A 19,329-nucleotide genomic window follows, 5' to 3' on the forward strand; every position below is an offset into this window, starting at 1 on the left:
CAGGCCATGTCCTGCTGCCCATGCGGGCTTGGCAGCCAGACCTGCCTGGCACTGCCAGGCCGGGATGCTCTCAATGCAGCCTTGACCTTGTTAGGACAGCGAGACAGATGCTGCAGCCAAAGCACATGCAATCCTCAGCTTATGAGTCAGTTTCTACTGTATTATTGCTTTATTTATGCAAGTAGAGAAATGTCCCCCCTTACTAAGCTTGTTTTTCATAGTAACTGTTCATTGGGGTCAAGTGTATTGTAAGCACAGGAGTCTTGGTGAACAACACATCTCTACGTCCTCTGATCGTAAGCTGTATCTCAAGTGAATGCCTTCATAAAGTAGAACAGGTAAGGATGAAGATGTGAAGCTAATGCATGCTGCTGGATGAGAGTTGTGAGAGTGAGGATTGACCCTAGGTGTTTGGCAGGTAAAACAGTTTCTACTACTTATTTACCACTGATAGCTATGTCTCTTCCAAGTGGCATGTCTACATACTAAAAAAAAAATACTAAATAAATATATAAAACCCCTTAATTCATTAAAAGATTACACATATTTAAGAATTATTGTATATTGCCTTTCAGTGAGACTGCTTATCCTGAAATTTTTCTTAGTTCCTATCTTAGTTTGGGTATATGAATGAATAATGACATATGAATAACATTTGAAAGAATGGGTTCCTGGCCTTTGAGCAACTGTTGATTAAAGCAGTTGCATTAATAAGGCAATGAGAAGCATTTTTTTCCTGTGTGGGTTCTCATTTTTTCCTGTGTGGATTCTCTATCATGTAACGAGCTCTGGATTTATCTTGTAGCCTTTTTCTTCCTAGAAATGCCAACATAAATCTTGCTTCTTTGCATGTCAGTCCAGGGTCTGGCTTGCTTCAGCCTGTTCAGTCCTTAGGAGCATTAATCTGTTCTTTGACTTCCATCCAGCTGTACTGCCCCAGGTAACTCCATGCAACTACGCACCAGATGCTCTTTCTGGCATTTCACCTTGATCTTCACCTCGCCTGCACAGTTTAACTGTCCCTGAGCTCCACCTGAGAGGAATATTTCCAGGCTGTTTTGACCCTCATCCAGACCATATGTATTTCCTCCCCTTTCAAGTGCAGTAAATGTATTGCTGGAAGCAGACATCCCTGTTGATCGCATCCTACCCCTTTCTTCCCAGAAGTGGTTGAAAAATCTTCTCTCCATACTGTGTCTTATTCTGCCAGTGCTTCCTGTCACCTCTGTGCCTGCATGTCTCATCTCTCTTCATGTGTTACACCACCCTGTGAGCAGGGAAAAAAGTCCCAATCATTTATGTAAGCTGTTATGTTAACCTTTAAATCCCTTTTGAAATCTCGCTGTGCTCTGATGGCCGCAGCTCGCCCCTCTGGCACTAGTTAGGTAAACGACAAGCTCTAACTTCTGCTCCCTGTTATTTTGCTGTCCCCATCTCCCAACCTTTGCCTCTCTGTTTTTCCTTCTCGTAGCATTCTGTCTGTCACACAGGTTATTAGCTCGCCAGCTGTCTCCCCTGCTCTGCTTCTTATAATGCCAAGAAAAATGGGATCCTGAATCCTGATTTCTAGTCTGTACCATAAAGAATAAGGATTATGATCATTGGTACCATTCTGATTTATTCCATTACAGTATCAGTTTATGGTACATGAGTTTCACTGTATAGTAACAATAGAGATAAATTTTGGTCTCTTATTTTTCATAACCACTTGCTTGCTGTATATCATCAATTTTCTTCTCATTTAGATACTTGCTTCTACTTGGGGAAAAATAAAAATATCCCGGATGTCTAGGTAATAAAGCTGGTGAAACAAATTCCGAAGTGCATTTTACAATAGGATTTGATTGTAATGATTTTTCATATGTTAAAAAAGAGCATGCTGGTTCTCTCTGGGAAATGTTTGGGTTTATGTTTTGTTGGGACTTTTTACATCTGCAACTTGTAGTCATGTAGAAAATCTCTTTTTTTTTTTTTTCCTTGGGAACACAGAAACATGCCGGTATTTACCAGCTGAGTTCACTGAAAACCTATATATTGTAACTTAATGAGGCTTGAAGTTGTATGGCTAAGATTTGAAACAAAACCTTAAAGCAGCATGAATCTGAATTTTGAAAGTACATCTCCCTGCAAGTCTGGTCCAAGCATCTAGAAAGAAAAAAGAAAACAGCAGATATATTTCAGATGAATTTAGTGGGATCAGCTACTGTAATGGGTCTGGATGCTTCTGTGGAGAGCCTTTTTCCAGATGAGTTTTGCATACAGAGGTCAATTGCCAGGCCACTGGAGATCACATCTCTTTCAGGCTGTGAGTACTGTTGCTGCTGCACCAGCAGCTTGTACCTGCACTTTTGCATAGTAAACCTTGGGCTTTGTTTCACTGGGGTCTGAAAGCCCAGCACCAGGTTTGCCCTTGGGGGACATGGCTTCCCTGAGGCTGTCAGGATTCTGGGGTCTTGGGGCAGCACAGGCGCTGACACTTGTGCTTACCCCATGGCACATTGTTCTCCACCCCCTGTGGTCCTCCATCTCCACAGCTTGCAGGGCGAAAAAGGGAGTGCACCTTTCAGGTTTTCAGAGCAAGCCCAGCACACCCTGTCCTGGGTTCAGTAGTACCAGTCATTTTTCTCCTTCTTTCAGCCTGGGAACAGCACTGATAACACTGATGTTTTTAGTTACTGCTCAAATGTTTAGTCTGACCAAGGACTTTCTGAGTCTCATGCTCTGCTAGGGAGGAGGGGAAGCCAGGAGGAAGCAGAGACAGGACACCTGACCCAAACTGACCAAAGAGGTATTCCATACCACAGCACATCATGCTCAGGTTGTAGAATGGGGCAGTTACCTAGAAGGGCTAGTTCACTGCTAGGGTCGGGCTGGGTATCGATTGGCAGGTTGTGAGCAGTTGTAGTCTCTTCCCTTGTTATTCCCCTTATCATTATTATTATTGGTGGCAGCAGCAGTGGTTTGTGTTATACCTTAGTTACTGAACTGTTCTTACCTCAACCCGTGGGAGTTACATTCTTCTGATTCTCCTCCCCATTGCTCTGGGAGTGGGAGGGAGGAAGAGGGAGAGTGAGAGAGCGGATGTGTGGCTGACTGAGCTTAAACCACGACACCCTCACACCATCTGCATGGGGCTTGCACTGTGGAAATCAGAGCTGCATAAATGCTCTCAATGGGATCTGCGTGCAGTTTCTTCTTTGGTTCATTAAGGTTTGTTTTCACGATTGGCCAAAGCATGTCCTGGATCGGCTTCACCTTCTTTCTCAAAGTAAGACTCACTCTTTACTGAGTAGGGAAGTAACTATTTTGCTGTGGTGTTTCAATTACAAAAACTATAGATGGACATCTTGGTTCTCAGTGATGATTGTACTGCAGAAATTCCCTCGTCCCTTTGGGAAGTCAGGGTGGGAAATCGGCAAAACAGTGATCTCAGAAATCCCTGAAGAATATCCTGTTGCTTCAGGCAACACTCTCCTCTCTCCCCACCTCCTCTTACCTCTTCTTTCCCAGTCAGTGTACATGAATTTAGCAAGCAAGTGTTCTTTATTTATTTTGTATTAACAGGGAAATTGAAGAAATATTCAGATAAGTTGGAAATGATCCTATTGACAGATTTTCTGTGTGGCATTTCTCTGATATTGTTCCTCAGCTGCAGGCTTTGAGAGATGGCCACAATTGTTCCTGTTCAAACAAAAGGAGTATAATGAAAGTATTTTAATCTGCTGATCAGCTATTCAGAGGGAAAGGGATGGTCGTGCTAGGTGTCTTTGGAGACTGGAAATGAGTGCAGCAATGGTAATTGGAATATTTGTATTTATTTTCACTTCTTAGCAAGCTATTGTGTGCATGTTTTTGGAGGTTGCTTTTAGCTTCAGATCTCATTCCCTGCACCTTGGATTATTTAAAGAGCTCCAGGTCTAGTTACACTGCTGGTCTTAATGTATCAAAACCAGGAGGCTCAGCTTCATAACCACTTTGTATGGTTCGAGTGGAAAGATCTGCTTGAATGCCATTCAAAGAAGCTAATTTAGATGCATGTTCTGGAAACCTTTCTGAAAATGTAAGCTCTTTTTTAATGTGATTTTTTAAAAAGGGGGTTCTGATGTCAATCCAGGCCTTACAGCTTTCAGACTGGAAGATGGTTTTTGGGAAGATCCCAAACTGCACAACCTCAAGCAGTTTTTTGTCAGGGAAGACATCAACAAGGACAAAACCTTGGTTAGGAACCATGAAGTTGATGGGAAGTCCTATCCTTGCTCCCGCTGTGAATACTGGGATCAGATAACAGGAGTCTTGGTGCCAGAGGAACTACAGTAGAAGGCTGTCAACAAAAAACATTTTATTAGAGCTTGACAAGTTGAAGGAGGTTTTTCTCAGGTCTCACAGGTAATGAGATCTTACCAGCATCCCACCACATGCTGTCATTCCTTGTTTCACATACAGTCATTTTACAACAAAGCTTACAACCTCGCCCTTGCTGTTGTGTGAACACTTGTCTGGAGTCAGCCAGAGAAGGGGAATGTGTTTTATCCTGCAAAGACAAACCCACCCTGAGCATCAGTGGAAGGGCAGAAGGAGCAGGAGGGCTTTGCACTTGCCTGCTTAATGGTTTGTGGTTGTGCCGCAAAAGCTGTTTGTGTGGGATATTCACCTGACAAGTATGCAGTGAAGTTATTTCTGAAAGTATATTCTTTTCACTGCTGGAAATAATGTTGCCTCTTGTTTGCAGTAGCCACAAGAAGGAAGATGAGAGGTGGATGTGGCTGACTAAAGATAGGGAGAGGGTGTGATCCAGCTTTGATGCAGTTTTCAGCTGTAAAAAAAAGCAGTAAATGAAGTTACATTGGGTAAGAAAAATTAGTTTCACCCATACACTCATAACAGAATTAAGGAAGGAGAGTTTAGGGAATAAGATAAACTTTATGTTTCTGTAGTTTTGTTTAGGTTCCTCATTGTGTTTAGAAAGATGAAATATCTTCCACTGCAGTTATTTTCTTATAATTTTTTTTTAATTATTCTTATTTTACAAAAATAACACAAAAATCTCTCCCAAATCCCCACATGGCTGTGAAAACCTTAGTGGTGAAAGAGTCTCTGGATGTATCTGTGGCTCATCCTAACAGGCTGAAGCTGTTCAGAATTACAGCATTGTGTGAAAATTTCCTCTAAAAAGAACTAACCAACTAGCAGTCCTATTTCTGATACCCTGTGGCTACCAAATAGTACCATACCAGTTTCAATTCACGTCATACTACAGGTGATGCCAAAGGAAACAACAGTATTTTTATTTTGTCTGTTGTTTTGTATTTATTTTGTTTTTTGTTATTATCATTTCATATACATATCAAATATAGTAGATTGTACAAAACTTTGAATTAAGACTAACTTTTGTTAAACACTTCTTATTTCTGTCTCATTACCATGTTATGCCTTTCTGCATTGCCAAAACCTATTGAACTGTTGCATCAAATGTCCAGACAGTATCACTTTAGCCAGAAGAACATGTACTTCTATAAAGGAAGATATTTTTCTTTTATTAAAATGAATCCTTAAAATATATATTCCAAAATAAGTGGAAAGAAAGGACACAAAATGCAAGAAAATTTCTATATTGAGAATGTAGATTTTGTTCGTGCTTTGTCTATGTAATTCCTGAAGTCTTTGTGCCGCTGCTGCTGTTCATAGTAAATTATATATCACCTCTTTCCTGACTCTTTTTACTATTATCTTCTCTGTTACCGATTCTTTCCCCTACTCATCATCTTCTTTCCTCTCCATAAAATGTTATAAAAGAGAAAATTGCTAAGTTTGAGGGTCAGATGAGAAGAAAATTATGTGCTGCTTGTCCATATGATCAGCCTTTCCTTGTGATAGCATCTACTGTGGGTGAGGCAAATAACAGTGGGACCCTTGCAACAGCTCAAACTGAGTGAATTATTTCTAATGAATAGTAAATACTTTGCCAGTTATTCTGACATTATTTTCAGATTTTGTTTCAATTAGAACTTTCTGAATCTTCTCGGTATGAAAGGAAAAATCCAGTAAAAGATCCACAAGACTGCTGCGAGCTATTTGTTTTGGGTGTATATGTATATTGTGAAATATGGAGAGCTGGGTTTCATTTATTTACTTTAAAAAGAAAATGGAATTGTTTCTGTTTCACTGGTAGGGAGAATGTCTGAGGCTGTTGGTTATCCTGCTAAGGCCTGCCTGGGGTCTCTCCTGATGATACTCACTCTCACAGCTGAATGACACCAGTGCATAAAGTGATGCCTTACCAAACATTGCAGTGGTGTGGCTAGTTGAGCATGCCAGAGTCAGCATGGGATTTACTTTCTGCATATGAGAAATTCTACAGATTCTTCCCCCTCTACTCCACTCTTGTAAGAGCCCCTATCAGTAGTGCTTCCAGCTGGGACACCCAGCATAAGAAGGATGTGGACCCATTGGAGCAAATCTAGAGGACGCTGCAAAGATTCTCAGAGGGCTGGAACACCTCTGCTATGGAGACAGGCTGAGAAAGTTGGGCTTATTCAGCCAGGAGAAGAAAAGTCTCCAGGGAGACATTAAAGCAACTTTCAGTGCCTAAAGTGGCCAACAAGAAAGCTCAAGAGGGACTTTTTACAAGGGCAGGTAGGAATAGAACAAGGGGGAATGGATTTGAACTAGAGAGAATAGATTTAGATTAGATGTTAGGAAGAAATTCTTTGCTGTGAGGATGGTGAGGCACTGCCACACGGTGCCCAGAGAAGCTGTGGCTGCCCCATCCCTGGCAGTGTTCAAGGCCAGGTTGGATGCAGCTTGGAGCAACCTGGTCTAGCGGAAGGTGTCCCTGCCCATGGCAGGGGCGTTGGAACTGCATGAACTTTAAGGTCACTTCCAACCCAAACCAGTCTGTGATTTTATGAAAAGGACAGAAGATAGCAGCATTTACACATCCCGTCTTACCAGCCAGTAAATTGAAAAGAAGCATCCATAAGTAAAATGGTTTTATAGCCATTTGTGCTGACTGTATTGACGAATTCCATCAGATCTAGATCATCAAATTCTCTTGGTTTTTGTAATCCTTTGCTAGTCCACAAGCTGATGGGGGTCTTGCTCTTCTTCATGCATGTGCACCTACATTTTATGCCTAAGATGTGAATAGAAGTGCATAACTTTTCCTTTTATATAGACAATAGATGTTTTACAACAATTTTAATCTGAATCAAGATATTAGTGAAGTAATTAAGAAGACAGCCTCATGGAGTCTGAGAACTCGTATTGGGAGCTTGGCGCCTGTGGTGAGATGCTGCATAGCCATCAGTAAGAGAGACTGTCATGTTGTTTCCTGAATAAAGAACTTGCATAGCATCTCAAATACATTTGCTAAAATGCGTATAATGATGATAGAGCTAGGGTGAGTTTCAGTCTGTGGCTTTTTCCCCATGGTGAAATAAATGAGGGTTATTTTTTCTGACCCTGCTGTGTGTTAGTGTAGCATGAAAACCCTATTTATTGAAAAATAGGTTGCATAATGAGTTCTAGGACTTGAATTTATTCTCAAATAGCAAGAAATAGACTGCGCCTTTCCTACAGCATCTAGGAGTGTAAGGGTTAAGTGAATTATGTGCTTTTAATGGGATGTTAACTTGAGATAATGTGACTTTGTTGATAAACCTTAGAATATACTTCAACTAGGTTTTGTACTTGGTAGCAGTCTTGACTATGTCATTACAAGTAGAATTGAAAACAAAGCTTCTATATCCTCAGTGGAAATACCCAGCATAGCATGGCATAATAACATTCATCTTTATGTAGGTGTTTGCTGCATACAGTTTCCAAGGCAAAAGAGACATTGGCCTTGGTGTAGCTCTTCCAGGATGCCCTGATCTCTTGGTAGAGGGTATCTCTCTCTTCAGTCATACGGACTCAAAAGCCACCTGGTGACTTTTATACTGAAACACCTCATGTCTGGGAAGAAGCAATAACATTTAAGCGTATTAACTCCAAATACTTCCTTTAAAATAATAATAATAATAAAGAAGTAATGAATTTAAATGAATTTTAGCTCTAACGCTGTTCCAGTTTGAGCAGCATTTCCATGCTGTGACCTAGTGACTGCTCACTTCACTGAAAGCCCATTACCAAGGCTCAAGGGGAGCAACATTTCCGCAAGTCTCCTTGAGGATTCACCTCCTCGGCTGGGGGCTCTGATTTTCCCAAGCTCTGACAAGCACTAGTCTTTCTGTTAGACTTGAGCAGCTCAGGGTGTAGTCACTCTGCCAGGCAAACTGGATTAGCTGAGCAGAGCTGGGGTGTGCACTGGTGCTGGAAAAGCCATGAAGGCCAGGCTTAGTGGAAAGAGCAGGGCATGCAGCAGGCTTCAGTGGGGAGGGCTGGGTGCTGCTGTGGCTGGGTGTGGGGCTAGGGCTGCACTGGCTTGAGAACACTGGGCACTGAGGCAGGCGTTCACCTTCCTGGTGGCTTGTTTTGTATCCCCTGCCAAAAGGGGGAATGTATAAAAGAGTATCCAGGGACACTTGTGGACAAATTCTCATCCTTGCATTAAATGCTCAAGCTTCCTGTCCTCCTCCAGGGCACTGTATCCCCAGTGTTGCACAAACGCAAGATCCCAGTAACACTGATATAAAAGACAGTTGTTTTGGGCTTTTTTTTCTTTAATTGAAGCTTCTTTTGATCAAGTTCCAAACAGGTATTTTACAAAGAGCCAGGTGCATACCCACATCATTATATAGATCATTAGGAAGTTTTTTGCTGTGCGGGTGCTGAGGAGCTGGCACAGGCTGCCCAGAGAAGCTGGGGCTGTCCCATACCTGGAAGTGTTCAGGGCCAGGTTGGATAGGGCTTTTAGCAAGCTGGTCTAGTGGAACGTGTCCCTGTCCATGACAGAGGGCTGGAACTGGATGAGCTTTAAGTTCCCTTCCAACCCAAACCATTCTATGATATGATTCTATGGCATGATTTCTATTAATTATAGGTGGTAGTAAGTTTTTGTGGTACTAACCTCAGCCATGGGCAATGGGAGCACTCACAGAGCTTTGGCCTTTTTCTTCGTTAACACTGCTTTCTTAAGTTGCTGTGCATTTCTGCATCTTATTATATGATCACAGCCACAAAACTGCACAATCCCCCAACTTAGGTCTGTGTCTTTATCTGCTTAACTTTAATATCTTGGGAACTGCAAACTTTATTTCATCATTAGGAGCAAAGAAAGAATGAAAGCCATCGCACCACCAAAAAGACATGCTGTGAAAAAAACTGCTGGAAATCTGTTTTTAATATTGAAATGAAGCACATTTTGTCACCTAACAGAATTTATTTTCTCAGGTGACATGTTTTGTTTCTATAAAGAAACAGCCATTTTCTCATAAGCTTCTTAAGGCAAAAGTCTGTGAGAATTGTTAGAATATATTGTGTTCCTGAAGCTCCCTGCCAGCAGTGTCGCGTGGCAGGCGGGATAGCCACTGGCTTTGTGCATCCAGGTATGTCCCTGCCTCATGTGCAATTCCAGAGGTTGTTTCTACCCCAAAGTAGGAAAGTTATCTGCATGTTGACAAAAATGAATCAAGAAAATCTTCCCAAGAGTCACGCTGCTTACTGCAGGGTTCATGGAGGGGAAGGAAGGTACATCACCTGCTGGTGGGTGGTGGGAAGGATTAGGAGCTCAGTTTGTTATTTCTTCTGATTATTTTAATAGAGGTGTAATTCTTCCAGAAACCCTAGGGAATATGTTTGGGGAGGGCAATACAGGCATTTGCCAGCAGCGCTCAGTATTCCCATGCAATGATTGCCATTTGTTGTCCTGATGCTCCCAGTGAGTCTGAGCAAGCTCCCTCCACATCAGTGGTGCTAGGGAATGGGTGATGCCTGATCCAAGCAGGAGTGATCACTTGCTAGAAGCTCTTCTAGTATGCTGAGAAAAGAGAGAGGAGTACTTATCCATTAAAAGAGGAGTAAATTATTTCTCGTTGCTATTAGCCACAGCACTGTTAAATTATACATGAGTCCTCACTGATCAAAGCCATAGCAAAAGGCAGCTTCTCTTTCTTGTTAAGGATCAATCTTTTTGTCAGAAAGGTGGCCTGTGATAACCTCTGATTTCCTCAGCAAATTGGTGGTCTTTCACCCTTCCCTGTAAACATTTCATAACTGACATTAGTGATATGAATCATAGAATCATTTAAGTTGGAAAAGACCTTTAAGATCATCAGGTCCAACTGTGAACCCAGCACTGCCAAGTCCAGCACTAAACCATGTCCCTAAGTGCCACATCAAAACGTTTTAAATCCCTTCAGGAATGGTGAATTCACCACTGCCGTGGGCAGCCTGTTCCAATGCTTGACAACCATTTTGGTGAACACATTTTTCCTAATATCCAATCTAAACCTCCCCCAGTAAAATTTGAGGCCATTTTCTTTTGTCCTATCACTTATTACTTGGGAAAAGAGACTGGCCCCCACCTTGCTACAACCTCCTTTCAGGTAGTTGTAGAGAGCAATAAGGTCTCCTCTGAACCTCCTTTTCTCCAGGATCAGCAACCCCACTTCCCTCAGCTGTTCCTCATAAGACTTGTGTCATAAACTTTCCTTTTTTTCCTGAGTTCCAGCCAAAGCTCTTTGTTAATCCAGACCAGTCTTATTCCCTGCCTGCTCATATTTCAGTACAGGAGGATAACTTACTCCTATGCCTCAGGGTTTCCTTCTTGAGGAATGTCCAGCCTTCCTGGACTCCTTTGCCCTTCAGGACAGCCTCCCAAGGAACTCTCTCAACCAGGCTCCTAAACAGGCCACAGTCTGCCCTCAGGAAGTCCGAGGTAGAGGTTCTGATGATCCTCCCCCTCTCCTTACTTCACCAAGAATCAGACCCTCTTTCGTTTCATTGTTGTTATCGTTCCTGTAATTGCTTGGTTCCACATGCAGAGCCTCATATCTATTGTTCAAGGGCATTTGGGAAGGTGGGGTGGTCACAGAGGAAATGTGACTGCTGCGCCAGGCAGGAACTTGTCACCATTGCCCTACTGTTTAAGTCACCATGTTCAGCCAGGTGGAGAGAGGATAGGGAATCCTCCATGTCACGTCTTGTCTGTGTATGGGCTCTGTCTCAAGGAAAGCAGGGTGCAGTTCCTGTAGTCTGCCTCTCTCTCACATGTGCTCCCTGATAGTCCTCAACCTACTGGCCTCCTCTCAGAGTTCTGTCACTAGTTAGAGATGTTCCTCTACAGGGGTGTATCTCCCACGGGTGTGCTCACTGCTGCCATCCATACTGTCCATATGCCCAACCTGGTCACTAGTGCTTCCTAAGAGCTTCTTTTATAGGTGTTAGGGGCTTGCCCACTATTGCTCCAGCCCCACTAGGGTTTCCTCAGCTGCTGTTGCATGAGCTGCAGTTTGGGAACACCCCCCATGCATCAATTGTGCCAGCGCTGGAGCTGCTCACCTCGGCAATTGAGGTATATACAGAGGAAGAGAGAATTTGGTATTGCATTGTGTCAAGGGAGTCTCAAATGCATCTGGCATTTTGACAGCTTCTCTTGTTGCTGTCTTGCATATCTCACCAGGATGTATATAGCTGCCATGCTGGCTTTGGAAGTGCCAGCTAACGTCATCTAATTAGTCCTGTAAAATGAATCTATGGGACTGCACAGGTCTTGGATCTTTAGTTTGTAGCTCATGTTAATTTTTCTCTGTGTATCCCATTCCTTGCCCAAGAGAAGAGGCATGTGATTTGTTTGTTTGGGGGGTTTTATGTACCTGCTCCTAAATGTCCTTGAGTATTTGAAAAAAAAATTAGTGTTTTACGTAAGCCAAATTAATGGATAACACAAAATACATGATTTCAAATAAGTTTAATTTCTAAGCCTCAAATTATAGTTTGTTTTGTTTTGTTTTGTTTGAAATAAGCACACTTTGAGCTCAGAGGCTAATGGAAGGACAAGATATGCTATAGGATAATCGTTAAGCTTTTGCTCGGTTCCAATGGGATTTTAAACAATGATTCACATGCGCCCCCCAGGATTAGATGGGCTTTCACATATTTTCAGCATTGGGTTCACCACCGTTCAGGTTGAATGCAAAATAAAATAGAAACACATTACTTGCACTCTGGAAGTGACTTGGCAGCCATTTAGAAAAATACTTAACATTCACCAATTTCCTTGGTTTCTCCTATCCCCTAGGAGCACACTGAGAACAGATCCATTCATCACCATCCCATCCAGCAGCTTGGTGTGCGGCGGCTTGGAGGTAGCAGTGATGCCCTGGTGCTTTGATTCATGCAATCAGTAATCTCAAGACTTTACCTAAAAGGATGGAAAATGCAGTGTGACCCAGGAGGTAAGTGATGATTGTTGTGTGTGGCTACAGTTCGTGTCAACAAATAAAGCCTCCTGAGTCCAACCAAATGATAAAAATCCTTTTATTTTGCATTTCTTAAATCTTTGCATTGAAGTTGACCTTATATTTAGCGGTAAATAAATGTGAACAAATTAGGGACTATGCTTAAACTCTGATTTGTTTAGGTCCCATTGCCTCCTTCAGACAAAAGTTTGGTTTAATTGGTTTGTTAATTTACTCTGACACTTCTGTCATCTTCATTTTGACTTGCATTCCAAGAAATGTCAGTTGATTGAGTAACTTTGTGGCTGTTGTAAGGGTAAGAAAACAAGGGTTTTGGGGGGAGGCTCTTTGTTAATCAGCCTCTGGTACAGCCATGGGTTTCTTTGCACACATGTTGATGCTGACCCTGCAGCCAGCAGTGCCAGTGGCCCCAGGACCCCTGCTGTTAGAGTCCCTATAGGACAGAAAGGATGCTTTTTTGATATTAAGGAAAATGTTATATTTATCATACTACAATTTATTGTATATTAGGAAAAATAAATGTTGGCTTTTACTATGACAGATTTTTGGTTTATCAACCAAATTCATTGCTGATGAAGCTGGCATTTGCTTCTCTTGAGTCATACAGAGGGTTTTTTTTGGCACGTGATACATTAGCAGGTGTGTATTCTTTGTGGCTACAATTTGAACAAATGTTTTGAAAAGATGACAGTGAAAATTACTTTTCTTCCCTACATTAACAAGTAGAGGTTGTGTATTTTAATTACTGTGACCAAGCTGCAGTTACAGCTGATAAACATAAGGAGATTATGCTGCAAAAAGAGAGAAGTATTTACCTTTTCTTAAGGAATTGTCACAAAGATCAACAGAAAAGGGGGAACGGGAAAGGTTGGACAAAATTATGCCAAGCCTACTTATTATTAATAACTGCAATACTGCACATTTACTGTATATAGCACACCATGACCTCAAAGAACTTAAAGCTCTACTACATGAATAAGTTATCTTTGTGATGCTCTAACATATTAAGCAGGACAAATACAACTTCATGTATGAAATAAGCCCACAAAGGCTTGTATCGCATCTTGGCTTAAGTGTGCATGTATGCCCCTGAAGTCAGCAATAGGATCACATCGATATAGTGCAGGATCAGAACATCACTATAATCTTCTTATCAGATGACAAGCATAACTGTAGAATTGAGAGAAAATATTTTTAGAGATGGGTCCACTTCCCCTCTCCCCCTTTTTTTAATCTTGTACAAGACTTGGTGGAACAACTGCCATGCTATGAACATGCAGTAGATTGCAGCCAAACATTAGGCAGTCTTGTAGCGGCTTTTGAAATGATCATATAGTCAGGATTTTACACTAGCCTTTGAAATAGGTCAGGGACTCTGCTTACACATCTTTATTACATTACTGCAAAAGTTTGTTTTAGTGTGGAGGCACGGATGTCTAGCAGTGTGGTGTAACTGAGAAAAGAAATTATGTGACCAACTGAGGAGACAGGCTGGGTACATTTCACTCCTGTAAATGATAGGATAACATATTGATCTGGAGGGAAACAGCATTTGCCATATGCTTGGTGCTAAAGTTTTTTGCTTGAAAGAACAAGAGTTGGCCAGAGACCAAAGCTCTGTGGTTAAACATGCCTTGATCTTTGAGGAAATTCCCAGTTTCCTTTGGCAGCTCTTCTTGGGTTAAAGCAGAAGAGGGTAGATGCAGTACTGGGCATTAGTTGCCATCATCTCCAGCTATCCCAGTTGCTTCGTGGCCTGTTACAACACTTGGGATCCCTTGGAGGTATTCCTGGTGAGTATCTTCTGATGGAGGTGTATCCTGTGGGGTATTTTTTTAATACTGTAATGTTTTTATAAGAGAATGTCAAAACAAAAGATGTTGAGAGATTCTTCTAGCTTTTATAGTACTTAAATTTATATATTTTGTGATGGCGTGTTTCATTTTGCAGATCCAACATAAACATATGATTTTGCACTGTAATATGCAGTTCTGGTAATTTTAAAGACTTTTGCAGCTATGCAATCTATAATAAAAAAAGAGGGTTTTGCTACCTTATGTGACTTATGTATGTGAAAGACTTCGAGTTAGCTTCAGATCATTGTCTAGTACTTCTTAGACTGGACTTAGAGACTTTTGACAGCTGGCTTCCCAGGGCTTCTGTCCCTGTGAGCCTTCCTGCAGCCAGGGGGCTTCAATAACTTGAAATAAATATTCCCAGTTTTAATTTCTTCCTGGACACTGATTTCCTTGTAATGTTCTTACAAGCAATACTTGGATATGTTGGACGTCCCTTGCCTTTTATCTATAGTTCAAGTCCTAGTAAAAGAAATTATTTATGGCTGCTGGTGTTACCAGCAGTGAGGGATGCTCTTCAGCTGGAGCTCTGGGTGTGTTGGTAGAGACAATCCTGCACACTTGATTCTAACAGATAAATGTGAGTGCAATGAACCCAGGACCTATTAAATGAGTTTCAACAGCTCATTCAAAGTTATCCTGCTTCAATTTTACCTCCACCAAAATGGGGAAAAAGACAGTTTCCTCTACTGGGCACCTAAATAAATGTGTGTGTGTCAAACGCTAGTTCACATGAGACTCTTGTATTTGAAACTTGAAAATTGTCTTGTACTTGGCTCCCATGTATCCCTGGGGCTCCCACTAACCTACATATGTGGTGTTCGGTGGCCAAGGGCTGCATCTGAGAATAATACTAGTGCTTTGACTCTTCTGCATTCTGTGTCTGCACACTTCAAACAGACAAAGTTAACACAGTATTAAGATGTTAAATACTGGAATTTGTGTAGCCTCTAACTTGCTGGTTTTATGAATGGCATTTTATCTGGCAGCCAACAGCATACCTGTCCCTTTTTTAGCCATAGTCAGCATCAAGAGAAAAGCTCACAGCAGACACTAAAGATTTTCTTTCTCAGTAACAAACATGGAAGCCTCCAGCCATGCCTTTTTGCTGTTATCATGAACAAAGGTCAATTGCCACATTTTGTTTTTTACTTTGTAATTAAGGGTTGAGCTTTCAGTACTTTTCACTGCAGTTACTGACAACAGAAATTCATCTTTTTAATCGTTGCAAAAAAAGGTATGGTCTCTAGAACAGATCCCCCTAAAACATTCTAGCTTTCTTCTTCTTTCATTTGGAAGCATGTCTACAGCTAGGAAAAGCTGAACTAGTGCGTTTGGAGAATATGCATTTTAAGACTAGCAGTTTGAATTTTGGTTTTCCTGAGCCAACTGAAAGTTATGTGAATGGAAGGTAGTCTCCAGGCTGAGGCTGTTATGGGAGACTGTGATTATGTTGCAAGCTGCATAGAAATTGCATTGTCAGACGCTTTGTTATTAAGGCCCATTGTGTTTGCTGCTGTTTTCCATGTTTCACATTTTATTGTATTAAGAAATTTTCCTATTGTAATTTTTCCCCTCGCTCATGCAGCAAAACTCAATCAGAGCTACATTAGTGAAAGAGATTGGACTGTTTTTTAAACTACTGCAGGCAGTCAGTGTTCCAGGAGAGCAGGCGGTAGCTGCTGATGGTGAAAGAGGTCTGGTGGGGGCACAGGGCCTGAGGCCACAGGAAGAATCACTTTGACAACCTTATATTGCACAGATAGTGGAACAGATACGTGTCATTACATCATTTGGGTATAATACACTTTTTGCTTGTCCATTACCATTATGAAAACGTGCTTGCTTTGTTGCATTAATAACTATTATGTTTATGAAATGAATTTAAGTGGAAAGATTTATTGTATTAAACAATTATAGGAAGGAAAATGGAAAACTTGATCCTTAGAGTGGTTTGAAAGAGCGTCTATCTCACCTGATTAGGAGAAAAAGCTGCTCTGTCTTCTTAAATTATTTTTTCTCTGTTTAAATAAATCTTGTGAAATGCTTGCATGCCTGCAAGAATTATGAAAAGCTGTTAAGACGTAAATCAAGTGTTCCAATGTTGCTGCATGAATCTTCCAAGGCAATAAACTTTTGATATCTTTGACAAGTTTTATGATTCAAGATAGGTACACTGTGGTATGTACCATATTTCAAAGTTACGCATCTGAATAGATAATATCAATTTTTATATGCTAATAATTTGTTTTGGTATTTTAATACTAGGAGCCATAACTCATATCTATCATGTTCCTTAGGCTACAGATGATTTGAATAAAATTGAGAGGAAAAATCACTTCAGGAATACCTGCAGTATTGCACTGTTCCATTGCAAAAATAAAGCCTAGAAATAAAAAATTTGAATTGAAGCTGATCAGCTTCAGGTCAGGATTGTTCCCTCTGATGTTTTCCTTTCCCTTTGCCACAGTATATTTTCAGTTTGCTGAATGTTTGGGCTCTTTTCCATTTCCTGTGGTAAATTCTTGAGTAGGCAAATCAATCTTGCTATTTGCACACAGTTTTCACCTAGAAGTATAATCTAAATGTTTCCTTCCTTAAATTTACCTGAAACTCCCACTGATACTCATGGCATATTACAAAGTTTTACCTGTTCTAATACATTACACGTTGTGGGAGAAGTTGAAACTCAATTTTGCTGTTGCAAACTGGATGATGATGGCAGTGATATTTGAATGGTGGGAATGTTATAGCAATATTGGAGAGTTATAAAGCTAACTGAAAACTATTTTGAGGGCAGGCATTACTGAAAAACAATGTAATCTCTATAGCTTTGTAGCAACTCAAAATTCCTCTATCTAAACGTAAGATGCACAAAGGGCCATGAAAGCTCACTAGAACCTGCAGGGATTTCTAAATGTTTTATATAAAAGAAAATCAACAGTCAAATAAAAAAAAAAAAAGGAAAAAAAGGGAAATGTCTAACCATAGAAAAGATAAATGAGGCTAAAACCCAGTTTGTATTGTTTTTCCAGTAAAAATATCTTTAGTGTTAAATGGAAAATCTCATTGCATGGTAAACAGTTTATCAACTACCTGATCTTGAGTACCTTTGAGACCCCATCACAACATTTATATTTAACCAGGCAAGCCAAGACTGATTCCCTTCTCCCCACTTCATCTGCTCTCTCTGCGTGTGTGAACCTATCTTTATTAATGGTAATTTGTCCCAGTGTTTCATATTATTTATTTTGAGTTTCAAAGCTGTTTAACAGAATGCTCCAGTTTACATCTGAAGGAAACAATTGCCAAAGTGTTCAAGATGTAAACACTTCAGACTTATCTGTACCCCTCTTCGCCTGCCAAGAGCAAAGCACTCCAGTGAGTTAGCATCCTGGTTAATTTTTCAGGAGTCAAATTATTAAAACCCTAGAAAACACAGCGAGTGCTTCACCACCACCTCCCTTCCACCTGTACTATCTTGGTGTTTTCTGTAGAACCTGCATTTCAAATGATTTTTCTTTTTACTGGTTTTCTTTTTCTCCTGAGTTGCAGTTTGGAGAGCGTTGCTGTTCAGGTGATGGTAAGATTTCATGGGTTTCTTCATTCCTGCCCGTGAACACACCAGAGATCAACAGTGAAAATGCTCAGAAATGCATATGTAAATATTGGCACAGCATCCCTGCTCTGGGGGGATTTCTAACCTTTGCCAGCTTATCATAAGCACCATGCCCCAGTGGCATTAACCATGGCTGTAACACAAATCAGCATCTCATGCCTTCTGCTGTCTCTATTGACATGATTTCTTATATTCTCCCCCTCTTTCCTTGCAGGCTTTCTCTGGTCTCTCTCATGCTGGAGGCAGGTTGAGCAGGCTTTTCCCCATGCTGTGCTATTGCCAGGGAGCCGAGAGCAGAGTCCAGATGTGATGAGATGATATTGTTCCTCTGTGCAGGCAGAAGCAAACACAACCCAGCCCGTCCTCCATGAAGACTACAACCTTCCAAACCATGGAGGAAGTGGTTCAGTGCCTAGCTTTGTCTAGAAGTGGGACAATACCTGTCATCCTATGGCTTGTTGTTCAGGTTTCATGAAGGCCAATCAGCTGTTTCCCTTTGGGAGCTTTTCATAAAATTTAATTTATTCAAAAAGGTGGATTTTTGAATCCATTAAAAAAATTCCTATCAAAATGGATGGGCATGGGTGACTTTTGCAGTGCTTCTCACAGTGTGCTCATTAACATATCTTTCACATGGGTAATTTGTTAAAGATGAGGTGATGCTTTCTCTCTGGCTGTTTTTTGTTGTTTTTTTTTCTGGGATTTTTTTTTTTGTGTGTGTTTATTTTAATTTTTTTAGGTTTTTTTTTTTTTGTGCTTTTTAAAATTTTTGATTTTTGTTATTATTTAGTTGAAACCAAAATGGCCTTCACGAAAAGAGCGAAGGAAATTGAGAGGATGGGAGCTAGAGGGTTTATTACCCAGTGTCTTTTTTCCTTGGAAAGAAATTCATTATCTCACAAGGAGGAAAAGAATGTTGCTGAAGGGAAGCAGGGCAGTACCTCAGGGGCACAGCTGGCAGGTGAGGCAGCAGTAAGACAGGGAGTGGGGGATAGAGACAGGGATAGGGATGAGGTACAGGTCATGGTGTGAAGAAATTTAGGCTCTTGCCTAACATCTCTGAATTACATTCAAAAGTCTGCTATAGTTGGCTGTGATATAGAAAGTCAACTGGCTACTCTAGAGGCATCCTTCATACCACTGCAAGAAAACAGAGGAAAAACGTTTTGAAATGAAAGAAAAGATGAAACGTTTCCATCTGAGCATTTTCAGGAAAAACTGCTTTTCTTTTTTGCCAGCGTGAGGATATCGTCACTTGGGAGAGTGGGGCAGGGCAGCAGCATTTTCCAGATGAATTTGCAGTTGACTTACCGCTTGCACAAAGGTATATTTAGGGATGTATCCAGACACCTTATCCTTTTCACAATTGTGTCACCTCATAGAAACTGTGTGCAAAAGGAAACAGCTCTTCCCAAATAATATCTTGTTCCTTTTTTGGATTACTATATTCACATAGCTCTTCTCAGGAAATAATTTGCAGTGAATATAGTCATTC

The 19,329-nt window shown here is 41.0% G+C and overlaps 1 long non-coding RNA gene across 2 annotated transcripts in view; it reads left to right on the forward strand.

Moving 5' to 3' along the window:
• Window positions 1–558: 558 nt before the first annotated feature.
• Window positions 559–19,329, forward strand: part of LOC130606525 (uncharacterized) — a 35,778-nt gene continuing 17,007 nt past the window's right edge. For both annotated transcript variants that reach the window (XR_008973996.1, XR_008973997.1), the window contains exons 1-2: window positions 559–940; window positions 12,179–12,335. This is a non-coding gene — a long non-coding RNA (uncharacterized LOC130606525). The remainder of the gene's footprint in view (window positions 941–12,178; window positions 12,336–19,329) is intronic.

This window comes from Pezoporus wallicus, unplaced genomic scaffold (genome assembly GCF_028554395.1).
Source record: "Pezoporus wallicus isolate ANWC-B61680 ecotype Strahan unplaced genomic scaffold, APGP_CSIRO_Pwel_v1 contig_7073, whole genome shotgun sequence".
Lineage (NCBI taxonomy): Eukaryota > Metazoa > Chordata > Aves > Psittaciformes > Psittacidae > Pezoporus > Pezoporus wallicus.